Below are 13881 nucleotides of genomic sequence, written 5' to 3' on the forward strand. Positions count from 1 at the left end.
ATTCGGTCTCCTAATGAGTGTTATGGTGGATAAGCCCCAGGGTTTGATGGTATTTTACCCCAGGTTATCGAAGGAGGTAAGAGACGGGATTGCTGAGGACATGACAAGGCACATGCAAGGTCAAGGAGCTCTGCAGAGTGGCTACTGTTTAAGAAGGGAACAAGGGGAAATACTGTGAACTATTGTCTGGTGAGACTCGCATGCACTGCATAGAATTGTTGAATAAAATTCTGAGGGACAGGATGTAATATTTACCTGGAAACCCATGGCCTAAATCGGGACAGCGAAAATAGGTTTCTGCGAGGCAGGTTGTGTTTTACCAATCTGACTGAGTTTTTTAACAGAGTAAACAGAGGAATTGATGAATGTAGAGGAGTGAATGTTGACTACATGGAATTTAGTGTTTGACAAAGTCCCTCAAGGAAGACTAATCGCAAAGATTAGAATGCATGGGATCCACAGTGAATCGGCTGTTTGGATTCAGAAGTGGCTTGCACATAGATGGCAGAGGGTAGAAGCTGAATGATGTTATTAGAGCTGGAGGTCTGTAATTATCGGGGATCAGCAGAACCTGTGCTGCCTCTGATATTAATAAATGACCCGGGTGAAAATGTAGATATGTGGATTAGTAAGTTTGTGCATGATACCAAGACTTGAGAACTGTGGTTTGTGAAGAAGATCGGCAACGAATATACTGATTAGCTGCAGATATGGGCAACGAAATAGCAGATGGACTTTAATCAAGGTAACTGTGAGGTGTTGCAACTTGGTAGGACAAATACAAAGAGACAGTATACTGTTAATGGCAATGCCCTTAATAGTGTTGCTGAGCAGATAGAGATCTTGGGATCGGAGTTCATCGTACCATGAAGATGGACACATAGGTTGATAGGACGGTTAAGAAGGCTAAAGGAGAAATGCTTACTTTTATTTATCGAGGCATTGAATTCAAAAGTTAAGAGGTTATGTTGCAACTTTAAAATTTATGTTTAAGTCACATCTGGAGTATTGTATGCAATTCTGGTCACCTCACTGTAGGAAGGATGTTGAGGTTTTGGAGGTTTATCAAGGTGGTGCCTCGATTAGAACGACTGCGCTATCATGAGAAGTTGGACAAACTTAGACTGTTCCTTTGGAGCTGCTGAGGCCGAGGGGAGGTCTGATAGAGGTTTATGAGATTATGAGAAACATTGATAGATTAGACAGGGAGTATTATTTTCATCCGGTAGAAATGTCTAATTCAAGAGGGCATACATTGTGGGTGTGATAGGGTAGATTCAAAGGAGATGTGAAGGTTTGGTTTATTGCCGGTGTAGTGGTATGTGGTAGAGGCAAATACATCAGAGGATTTTCGGAGACATTTAGTTAGGCACATGTATATGAGGAACATGGAGGGATATGGACATTGAGCAGGCAGGAGGGGTTTTTTTTGACTTCTTTTATTTCCTTTTCAGCTGGTTCGGCACAACATCATGGCCTGTTGCTGTGCTACTCCGTTCTGTTTCTATTTTTCTATATAACGTCCATTAAGAAGACAGTCTTCAAATTGTAACGTTCTTCAAAAAGAACAGAGGTCATTCTGTTAAATAAAGCAATTGCCATCACTGACGGCAGCCCAGAAGGGCATATTTTTGACCAGTTTCTGGGATATCTCACGGGAAGTACAATCGAACGTTCTTTTCATAGATCAGACTGCAGGTTGCTGACAAACCTATCACCGCAGTTTCCACCGTGCAATTCTTTGTACTCAGCACTGCTCCCTCTTAGCTGCGCGAGTGCGTGGCCGCGCAGTAACTGCAACGCTCCCGCGCTCTTAACCTTTGTAGCTGGCTCCGGAAATAAAGACAAACAGGAAAAAAAGGTAAGGAAATGTGACAGATTTTGTTTGTTGAAATATATTTCATTATTCCCACTTATTAGTTTATTTTTCAGCATTCATTCTAAATATCCATAATATGCATAATACAAAAACGCAAGATATTAAAGTGCCACACAGTTTTCAGGCTGTGTAAAAAGTTCTTCCTCAGAGAAAAAGTTGATTCGCGCAGCTATACATAAAGTACAGGTGATGTTGGTAAGCGGCCTCTGGCAAAAAAATTGCAACAAAGTGGTCAAAGGTGAATATGACGGTGAGCCAGATCGAGCAGTCGGTAGCTGCACGAACCAGGACAAAGGTTGTGCTGCCCACAGGGGTGATACTGAGAACGCTGCATGGAACGCAATAGAATGCATTTACTGCTGTACAACCTCCAACATGATGTTCAACAGCTCCGCCACTGTCTTGACTAGCTAACTGCGAGTGGTGCGGGTGGAGAAGCCACACCTTCTTCGCGAAAATTTCCCCGAATATCAGAATGTACAGTCATTAAATAGTAGCATTTATTCTATTGATTCTTTTGAGAGAAGCCCACAGGGGACCTCCAAAAATGGTAGAATTCGTCGTTACAATTTTCTAATGATCTATCCTGGAGAACCCTCAGCACCGCCAATTGCAAAGATTAAAGGGAAGTGCGAGAAAATCCTCCTGTTTCCATTAGTTCTAAATTTCATTTATATTTACTGAAATTTGATGATTGAAATTTAATTTTATTCAGTAAGTTCCGGCGATTGAAACAAACCGGAAGCTTCTAACCTGTAATGTCCAACTGGATTGCACATATTTTGATAAATTTACTTCTTATTCGGCTAAAATCCCACTCCCCCCAAAAATCGACTAATTTCATGACTTGTTAGTGTTACGTACCCCGTAACTGGGTTGCCAAACCAGCGGTTGGATCACTCAGTTGGAGCCTGGATTACTAGAACTTAGGAAGTTTTATTAAAGAAACAAGCAACACAGTAATCGAAAGGTTAATAAATGCAACAGTTCCGCAATGATAAACACACATGTGCACAGAATTAAGATAACAGCATCAGTCAAGCTCTATCGTTGTCTAGGGATAAATGACCAATTTCAAAGTGACACAAAGTTCAGTCCAATTTAATAGTTCAGTTCGCAGTAATCGTTGCCATGGCGATGGACAACGTGGGGGGAAAGAGAGAGAGAACGGGAACGACTGATCATTCAGACACGGCTTCCACTCACAGACCGGCGATATGGCTCACAAGCAGCTTTTGGGCAGGTCATTGGTGATGTCACCTGAGGTCACCGACTGTGACCCCTCCTCCAGATGCGGTCGATCCTCTGCAGTGAACCCGGCACCCAAGCAAGGGCGGACACACACCCGGTTCCCGCTGATCGTACCTTTCCACCCTGTGCGTTGTCCGGTACTTCCCACCGACTCATGAGAGGCGCACCGCTTCCAGGGTCTCGTTACCTCGGGTGTCGTGTGTCCTGCCTTAGCGAACCTGTCCCTTTTTATCCCCCTGCTGGGGTATCGCCTGTCCATCACTTCAAACAGTTCAGGGTTCAAAGGGGGAGCCGCTCCAGACAGCTCTCTCTCCCCCGTCCCTTCATTACACATCTCCAGACGCTGCTCCATTGTTCCTTATCTCTCCTTCCCCTGAGGACAGGTGGCAGACCACTTGCTGATGTCACTGATGCTAACCCAGGCCAGCAAACATCTTAATTTTATGTGTATTCTCGTCACATTAGCGATATGGGAACGTTGTCATATCAGGAAATAGCTACTGAATTTCTGGTGAGCTGTCTTTACTGCCTGTAACGATTCTACTAGTGAGAGTACCAGCACTGTGAACGGTAAAATATATGCCGAACAAACAACATGAAGTTTGCCTTTATTACCTCTTGCTGCTTTTTCCTTCGAACAGTTTCGTTTCAGACAAACCTCATATCCTTATGTAATTCAAAGAAGTGATATCTGTCAACATTTGTGTAAAACTCTGTCTTCTGCGTTCTTTTCCCGTTGTGTATGACGTCATCAGGTTATTGATTAAACTCACTTTGCGAAGTTTCAGTTCATTCATCCAAACACCTCTTAGAGCCGTGTAATATCGGTTTTGAACTTCAAACTAGTTTTCTGTATTCTGCAAAATCCAGGGAGATTTCACTCTGCTCTGCCTCCAGATTATTATTACAGATAGATAAATATTATATGGTATATATGTGAAAAAAATAATACATTAAAATTGCCAATTGTGTGTTCTTCATGCTTAATAGAGATTCATTTATTTCAATTCCATTCTAGCACATTTCCCATGTACAATCGATTAGATTTGGTCAAAGGCAGTGTCCATATGGTAACAGTGGGAGACAGGTTTGCAATTCCGGACCGGCACCGACATCGTTCAAGTATATTTGTATTAAGTTTAGAAAGGATGAAGCGGAACTATTCAATTCCATAAATCCACACTGACTACGGTATAAAATAATCTTTGTACTCTGTTTCTATAATCACACGCACTCGAAAATTATAATGCTTCATAATGGCTGTTGGTGCTATTTCTGCAGTTGGATTAACATCCAAATTCAATGAAATGCCATCGCAACAGACGCTCGCAGTGATATATGATAACTATGGTGAAGTCTTCCATGCCAATAGATATGGAATGCGGCAAGGGATGAGAAAACGCTGCAAACAGAGACGTTGAATGAGAGAGATGAGGAAAAACTGATCAACAGATGAATAAAACAAGGGTAATGCTGGAATAAGGATACGTGAGTAACAGGCGGGGAAGAAATACAGAAAGAGAAATGGGGAGGCAGTGAGATCACCGGCGCCATCTGTCCCACGTTGGCAGCGCCGAATATAGAGTTGTTTTTTTTTCTGTTTTGTAGCACACGGGAGCAGTACCCTACACACGAAGCAATTCACAGTGGCCAGTTTACCTTCCCTGCGTATTTCGGGTATGGCAGGCAGCTGCAGTAGCAGGAGGATAGGCATTCGGTACACAATAATACATAATCACAAATTCATCACCTGTAGCCAAAATTGAACCCGTAAGGCAACACCATTACCAGCTGCATCACTTTCAAAGCCTTCATCTTAAACCATGTATCGAAACGGCGAACAAAAAAATGAGTCGCAGTGCGAAAACCCCTGATTAAGTCAGGGACCTTTAGAACTTCAGTCTAACGCCAGTCCAACTGACCCCTGACAGTTGCTATTGCAAAAATCTTCGCTGTGGTTACCTCCGAACCTATTGTGCGGCTAGTACATTGTCACAGACGGTCTAATAATGCGAGAACCGTCGATTAAGTTCTCATGAGCCAGAAAGTTCCGACGTCTCTCCTTCCAAATATGCATGCAGCACACAGTAGCACAAAACCACAAATGCATCACCTGGAGCAAATATTCAACCCGCAAGGGAACACCATTACCAGCAGTATCACTTTCAAAGCCTTCATCTTAAACCATGTATCGAAACGGCGAACAAAAAAATGAGTCGCAGTGCGAAAACCCCTGATTAAGTCAGGGACCTTTAGAACTTCAGTCTAACGCCAGTCCAACTGACCCCTGACAGTTGCTATTGCAAAAATCTTCGCTGTGGTTACCTCCGAACCTATTGTGCGGCTAGTACATTGTCACAGACGGTCTAATAATGCGAGAACCGTCGATTAAGTTCTCATGAGCCAGAAAGTTCCGACGTCTCTCCTTCCAAATATGCATGCAGCACACAGTAGCACAAAACCACAAATGCATCACCTGGAGCAAATATTCAACCCGCAAGGGAACACCATTACCAGCAGTATCACTTTCAAAGCCTTCATCTTAAACCATGTATCGAAACGGCGAACAAAAAAATGAGTCGCAGTGCGAAAACCCCTGATTAAGTCAGGGACCTTTAGAACTTCAGTCTAACGCCAGTCCAACTGACCCCTGACAGTTGCTATTGCAAAAATCTTCGCTGTGGTTACCTCCGAACCTATTGTGCGGCTAGTACATTGTCACAGACGGTCTAATAATGCGAGAACCGTCGATTAAGTTCTCATGAGCCAGAAAGTTCCGACGTCTCTCCTTCCAAATATGCATGCAGCACACAGTAGCACAAAACCACAAATGCATCACCTGGAGCAAATATTCAACCCGCAAGGGAACACCATTACCAGCAGTATCACTTTCAAAGCCTTCATCTTAAACCATGTATCGCAACGGCGAACAAAAAAATGAGTCGCAGTGCGAAAACCCCTGATTAAGTCAGGGACCTTTAGAACTTCAGTCTAACGCCAGTCCAACTGACCCCTGACAGTTGCTATTGCAAAAATCTTCGCTGTGGTTACCTCCGAACCTATTGTGCGGCTAGTACATTGTCACAGACGGTCTAATAATGCGAGAACCGTCGATTAAGTTCTCATGAGCCAGAAAGTTCCGACGTCTCTCCTTCCAAATATGCATGCAGCACACAGTAGCACAAAACCACAAATGCATCACCTGGAGCAAATATTCAACCCGCAAGGGAACACCATTACCAGCAGTATCACTTTCAAAGCCTTCATCTTAAACCATGTATCGCAACGGCGAACAAAAAAATGAGTCGCAGTGCGAAAACCCCTGATTAAGTCAGGGACCTTTAGAACTTCAGTCTAACGCCAGTCCAACTGACCCCTGACAGTTGCTATTGCAAAAATCTTCGCTGTGGTTACCTCCGAACCTATTGTGCGGCTAGTACATTGTCACAGACGGTCTAATAATGCGAGAACCGTCGATTAAGTTCTCATGAGCCAGAAAGTTCCGACGTCTCTCCTTCCAAATATGCATGCAGCACACAGTAGCACAAAACCACAAATGCATCACCTGGAGCAAATATTCAACCCGCAAGGGAACACCATTACCAGCAGTATCACTTTCAAAGCCTTCATCTTAAACCATGTATCGCAACGGCGAACAAAAAAATGAGTCGCAGTGCGAAAACCCCTGATTAAGTCAGGGACCTTTAGAACTTCAGTCTAACGCCAGTCCAACTGACCCCTGACAGTTGCTATTGCAAAAATCTTCGCTGTGGTTACCTCCGAACCTATTGTGCGGCTAGTACATTGTCACAGACGGTCTAATAATGCGAGAACCGTCGATTAAGTTCTCATGAGCCAGAAAGTTCCGACGTCTCTCCTTCCAAATATGCATGCAGCACACAGTAGCACAAAACCACAAATGCATCACCTGGAGCAAATATTCAACCCGCAAGGGAACACCATTACCAGCAGTATCACTTTCAAAGCCTTCATCTTAAACCATGTATCGCAACGGCGAACAAAAAAATGAGTCGCAGTGCGAAAACCCCTGATTAAGTCAGGGACCTTTAGAACTTCAGTCTAACGCCAGTCCAACTGACCCCTGACAGTTGCTATTGCAAAAATCTTCGCTGTGGTTACCTCCGAACCTATTGTGCGGCTAGTACATTGTCACAGACGGTCTAATAATGCGAGAACCGTCGATTAAGTTCTCATGAGCCAGAAAGTTCCGACGTCTCTCCTTCCAAATATGCATGCAGCACACAGTAGCACAAAACCACAAATGCATCACCTGGAGCAAATATTCAACCCGCAAGGGAACACCATTACCAGCAGTATCACTTTCAAAGCCTTCATCTTAAAACATGTATCGAAACGGCGAACAATAAAGGAATGAGCCGGATTGAGCCGGGAAACTTTTAGATCTTCAGTGTTACACCAGTCCAACTGACCATTGCTAAAATATTTGCGGTAGTTACCCCCGACCCTCGTTTGTGCCAGCATATTGTCACAGACAGTCTGATAATGCGAGAACCGTCGATCGAGTTTTTATGAGCCTGAAATTTCCCACGCCTCTCCTTCCAAATAGTGCGCAGATTTATTTATGCTGTAATGAACTTTTACTTTATATTTTGTAAGTTTCAATTCCCCTCCTTATTTTGACGTTGTAGCATGAGTAAAGGGAGCTGAATAAAGTGTTACAGCCCTAAGTACTGTGCAGTGATAAGAGTTTCCGAAACACACATTCTGCAGAGCGCGATGACCTGACGTCCGAAATGAAGATAAACGCTTACTAACTTAGGAGCAGATCTGTTGGAACGAACATGAATTCGAAGTTCATATTCATCAACGTTACCATTTCTTCAATTCTTAGAAGAGAAGTGCTGAACTGAAAACCGCAACTTTATCCGCATTACTTGGAAAAGTTCGCAGATGGCAACACCGTAGAGGGACGGATCTCAGAAAGCGATAAGGCGAAAGGTTTGATGTGCCCAGTTGCCTGGGGCGGACAATGAACTTCTCATTAATGCTATCAAACCCTAAGACCTGGGTTCAGGAAACGACATGAAACAAGTACCCCTGCATCTACCAATGGTTCTGAGGTGGACATGATTGAGAGCTGTAACTGTTTAGGTGTAAATAACATCGATAATTCATCCTCGTAAAGCAGGTCAACGCTATATTCTTTAAGGCACACTACTGCTCCCACGTCCTCAACAAAGATAATTCGGCATGTCACGTTGACACATACCAATTTTCAAATGCACAAGGCAGAAAGTAGGCTATTGGGAGAAAGTACAGCTTGGTATGTAATCTGCACTGATCAAGACCGAAAGGCATTGTAGAGAGATGTGGAGGGATCTCAGTTCATCACGGATATCAGCTTCTTCTCCATGGATACTGTCGAAACTCCCCACTCCTTCCGTAAAGCAGCCAGCATAATCAAAGTCCCTTCCCTCTTTGACCCTATTTGTTCTCCCGTGCTTCGAGCAGAAGGTAGAAGAGTTTGAAACGCGAAGCACGAGGCTCAGTAGCAGCTCTTGCCCCGTTGAACGACCTCCTGAACTTTCAGGTTGAATTCTTGTCCTCAAGGCCTACCTCGTCATGGCCGTTGCACGTTGTTGTCTACCTGCGCTGTAATTTCTCTGAAATTGTAACCGTTCCACTATATACCGTATAGGGCTTTTGTTTCCCTTGTACTATTTGAAAATAATCGACATGAATGGTTTACAAAACTGAGGTTTTAGTTTCATCTTCCAATGTCTGATAGTGTAATTCAATACCAAGCAGTAATATTGCCCTTGTGGGCGAAACTAATAGAATGAATACTCAGGAAATGTTTTAACATTCATCCCTGGGCAGCTGAATCAACCGGACTGGATAATATATTTGTCTACAACTGACAACCCAATAAAACGAGAAATAGATAGAAAGATTATTGATCCTAATGGAAATTACGGTGTCGGCAGCATTAGAAGTACACAGATATAGCTATCAGAAGAGATGCAGAAAGAATTAAAAATATATTAGCACAACATCCCCTGGTGTTTTTATGAATGACCTGCATTTGGAAGTGGAGGAATGGGTTAGTAAATTTGTTGATGACACTAAGACTGGAAGTGTTGTGGATAGTGTGAGGTGGTTCATTTTGGTAGGTCAAGTATGATGACAGAATATGGTATTAATGGTAAGACTCTTGCCAGTGTGGAGGATCAGAGGGATCTTGGGGTCCGAGTCCATAGGACACTCACAGCTGCTGCGCAGGTTGACTCTGTGGTTAAGAAGGCATACGGGTATTGGTCTTCATCAACCGTGGGATTGAGTTTAGGAGTCGAGGGGTAATGTTGCAGCTATATAGGACCCTGGCCAGACCCAGCTTGGAATATTGTGCATCGTTCTGGTCACCTCACTGCAGGAACGATGTGAAAACTTTAGAAAGAGTGCAGAGTAGATTTACAAGGACGTTGCCTGGATTGGGGAGCATGCCTTACTAAAATAGGTTGAGTGAACTTGGCCTTTACTCCTTGGAGCGACAGAGGATGAGAAGTGACGTGATAGAGGTGTATAAGATGATGAGCGGCATTGATCATGTGGATAGTCTCGGGCTTTCCACAGGGATGAATTGGGTAACACGAGAGGACACGGTTTCAAGGCGCTCGGAAGTATGTACAAAGGGGAGTCAGGGGTAATTTTTTAACGCTGAGTGTGGTGAGTGCGTGGAATGGACTTCCGGCGCCACAGTCACACATAATCCAAACAGAAATTGTCGTGGTTTCTTGTTTCGTACAAACGACAAGGAGACATAGAAAATCCTTTAAGACGTTTTAAACTTTAATTTGCAAATCAAAGCTGAGACAATCAGAAAGCTTGTCGCTGACTGTCTTAATTAGTTTTGCATCGCCATACTGCCACATATTTCATCATCTTACCCGCCACCGTTGTCTTTCAACTTTTTCATTCTAGTTCTCTTCATGAATTAATAGTGAATAGGTCAAAAGTCATGGCTACATAGTGAATACCTTCGAATGAGCTAACAGTGGTTACATAGTAAATATTGTAGAAAATACAAAAATGTGTGCATTTGAGTAAACACTGTTGAGTAAATACTGTAATACATTTGAGTAAATACTGTAATACTATAGAAAAGATGTGTGCATTTGCATTTTCCAATAAAATCACCCTACACAGGAATGACAGGGGGACTTCGTAAACTTATTAGAACTTCACAGTTATATAGAAGGAACACAGAATTATAGACGGTAATAGATGGAGAGATTGCACCACTCTAGAACTAATTAACATTAATCAGGAGGTCCTAACGGATACAATGTGGATGGATTCCGGAATCAGATTCATCAGACGTTCTAAGACATTGTACAGTTATCAGTACATAACTCTGTTTTTACCATGCATGTTCACAAATACAGATATTATTTTTTCTCCGACACTCACTAATATCAACGGAAAACGTAATCGTACATCTCTGAGACTAGATGTCGAGCCTTTTAATCTCTGGTCTTTGAATAACGCTATGCGTTTCCCAACATGGTGCGAGTTACAACCCATCTGCCGGGCAACGCATTTCACTTAACCTGCCTATTTGCTCCTAAGATATCCAAGCGCCATCTTCCCTGCACACATTTTCCTGTAGCCGAGCGTCATGCACAGATTTAGACATTTTTATCCATTCATTCTGTTGAATGAACTGCAAAGCAATTCTGAGAGTAGCTGACAATGTCCAACCTTCCCAAACCGTCAGCATGTACTTATCTCGAATCTCTCTGTATAAGGAAAGCTAACGCAATAATTCCGATTCATTGAACCACCTTAAAAACATATTTCCTGGCACATTATCTGGGGTGTTAATGAACCACAAAATTCTTTATCCAGAGTTTCGCAATTTGAGCCTTGAATTCAAGGCTGTAATGAGACATGGCTGTGTGATGTTGGTGATATTTCTTAAGCTGACGATTGACTGGCTGAATAGGTAAACAACGAACGTTAAGCAGCGAGGCATTATGTGGACTCATTTTTTTTTATTTTAGAAGACATTGACTTTGCGGATGATCTGGCATTGATAATACATGCACAGCAGCAGATGCAAGTGAAGACAGCGCACGTGTGCCTTTGGAGGGCAAGCTGGCTCAGAGTAAGTCACAGAAAGACTGAGGCCAACACCCTCAATTCGAGGCATAAGGCAGCGACTTACTCAGCACCGGCAGATTGACCTAACTCAGCAGAATCATTTGGCAGGATTGTGGGACCAAGGAAGGCATCCAGTGCACACTCAGCAAGGTTAGACACGTCTTCCGATTAATGAGCAACATATGGAGATCAACTAAGTACAGTGTCCACACCAAGGTCAAGTTGTACCGGAGCTGTGTTCTGATTACGTTCTTGTAAGGGTCAGAATGCGGGCGCAAGACAGAGAGCCGCCTTGCCAAGCTGTTGTCATTCCACATCACGAGACTCGGGAGTTCTTTCGTATCTTCTGGTTAGGAAAGATCTGCAACCACGCCCGGCTCTTTCAGTGTCAGCAAAAGCGGATGACCACAATCATCATGAGGAAACCTTGCAGACGGATTGAGCACCTGATGAGAACAGAGGTCAACTCCATCATCATGACAGCAATTCGTTGGATCCCTGAATGGCGAGGAGACATGGGAGATCAAAGACAACTTGGCGCCATACAGCAGAGGCAGAATATGGTCTCTGAACCACATCTGGGGCACAATGGAGGAGACGGTCAAGGACAGACAGAGATGAGGTACCTTTATTTCTATCCTAAATGCCAGAGGCTTAATGTCCGGTAAGAAATAGATGTTCCAGAAGAAGTTCTTCTACCCAATCATTCCGCTTTTTCTCTTCTGTTGAAAAATACCGAACAGATAGATATGGCAGAAATAGTTGGGTTTTTTTTCTATGACTTTCCATTCTGTTTAGCTGGACTATTTCTTATGTCTCTGCCGTCTAATGTTTAGGTGCCTTCAAGACTGAATCTTGAATGGACCTTCTCCAGCTTCAGCTTTGGGATTCATTTTTAAACGAAAGGTATTGGTTTTATCTTTCTAGCTTAGAGAGCCACGACGACCACAGCAATGCATGAAAAAAACACCTAAAACGTTGATCAAAATGTGTTTAATCTGAAAAGGTAACACTTGCATATTTACTTCAGAAAAAAGCCAGGGAAATCCAGCGTCATGGAGCATTCATGATGGGAAACACAACATTGAGAGTCCGTTCACACTTCCACACTTCTTATGAGGAATCACGGCTCGTGGAACCTCCACTAACTTCCGGCTGAGTGTCGGGCTTGTAGCAATTTCTTGAAAACGAGTGTGGTGTGGAGAGAGTAGGAGCTTATGTTATGCATGCAAACTATATCGTTGTTAGTCTCAAAATACGGTCTAACTTGTTTTATCTCATCCTCGCAGTCTCCTTATGACAGATACTGGCCACAGCAAGGGCTCCGTGGCTTAACTGGTCAAAGCGTCTGTCTAGTAAACAGGAGATCCTGGGTTCAACTCCCAGCGGAGCGTTTACTTTATGAGGCGATTTGAGATGTTTCGGAATAAACTGCACTTTACAAATTACACTGCTCCTGTAATCACAAAGAGCAAAGTCAAAATGGAATGGAGCAAAAATACCGTGTGCATTGTTCTCGAAAACTTTGCAGGTCTGATGGTCTTTGCAGGTTTTTGCAGGTCCCAGGCAAGATACAGGACGCGGGATCAAATAGGGCACAATTCTGAGAAACTTGTTTAACTTCTTATAACATTTTCGGAGTGTCGTGTTGGTTTATGGTGATATTCGTTTGCAAACCGTGGCCGTGACCAACTTTATGAATTTGCCCTGGTCTTAATGAGAAACTATTTCAAATCACGTTTCAAATGTATTTCCAATGGAATTCCCTCCTCTTCGCTACATATTTCAAGAAACCGGAGAGACCTTGCTACAGAAAGGAGAGAGATTACGTACAGCTGTTAAATACTCTTACACCTGTAACATTCGATTAAAAGGGGTGACGAACCCCACATGTCCATTGCATCTCCCGCTCAATTTGGAGTTTTCTGCTGCTCTGCAGTGTGATCAATGACCAAGGCAGCAATACTGGATCGTCGCCATGATGACTTATGGTTCTTACATTTTATACGGCAAAACATTTCGGAATTCACATTTATACTGCAACCAAAATAAGTATATACATGATGGCAGTGGTGGGATTCGAACCCACGCCTCCTTGGAGACTGGAGCCTTAATCCAGCGCCTTAGACCGCTCGGCCACACTACCACATATTCATGTTCATTACGTGGACTGGTTTACTATGTTAATCGTGAAGGAGATGGTCAGAAGGTATGCTTTGAACAATCCCCCACATACTTGCTTGATACTTGAAGCATTTTCCATTTTCCAACTCTTCCAATATTTCGTTAGAACAGACCGGAGAGAAGAGTGGGAGAGTGTTGCCTTTTTAAACTGCCGGGTGATAAACCACAATATTCCAGATGTCAGTGCAGGGACGCTAATTATCAAGAATATTGTCAGCATGTACAACATGTGTGCATTCGGCTTTAATGTTCACTGGATGCGAAGAGTAACATCACGGTTATCTACCTATGTTGTCATTTTCAGTCACCTTTGCAGCCCTACAGCACATGTACAGGCTGTTAATTCAGATGGAGCAGCGTCCGCAGTCGAACACTGCAAATTAGAACGCTCACGTTGGCAATGGTCTTAGAATAACTACACT

General features: G+C 43.2%; 2 non-coding genes across 2 annotated transcripts; one reads left to right on the forward strand and one right to left on the reverse strand.

Moving 5' to 3' along the window:
- Positions 1–12595: 12595 nt before the first annotated feature.
- Positions 12596–12669, forward strand: trnat-agu (transfer RNA threonine (anticodon AGU)). The gene has a single exon. It is a non-coding gene; the product is annotated as a tRNA-Thr (tRNA).
- A 670-nt stretch (positions 12670–13339) lies between these two features.
- On the reverse strand, positions 13340–13421 carry trnal-aag (transfer RNA leucine (anticodon AAG)). The gene has a single exon. It is a non-coding gene; the product is annotated as a tRNA-Leu (tRNA).
- Between the last annotated feature and the right edge of the window lie 460 nt (positions 13422–13881).

This window comes from Mobula hypostoma, chromosome 3 (assembly GCF_963921235.1).
Source record: "Mobula hypostoma chromosome 3, sMobHyp1.1, whole genome shotgun sequence".
NCBI classification, from domain to species: Eukaryota; Metazoa; Chordata; class Chondrichthyes; order Myliobatiformes; family Myliobatidae; genus Mobula; species Mobula hypostoma.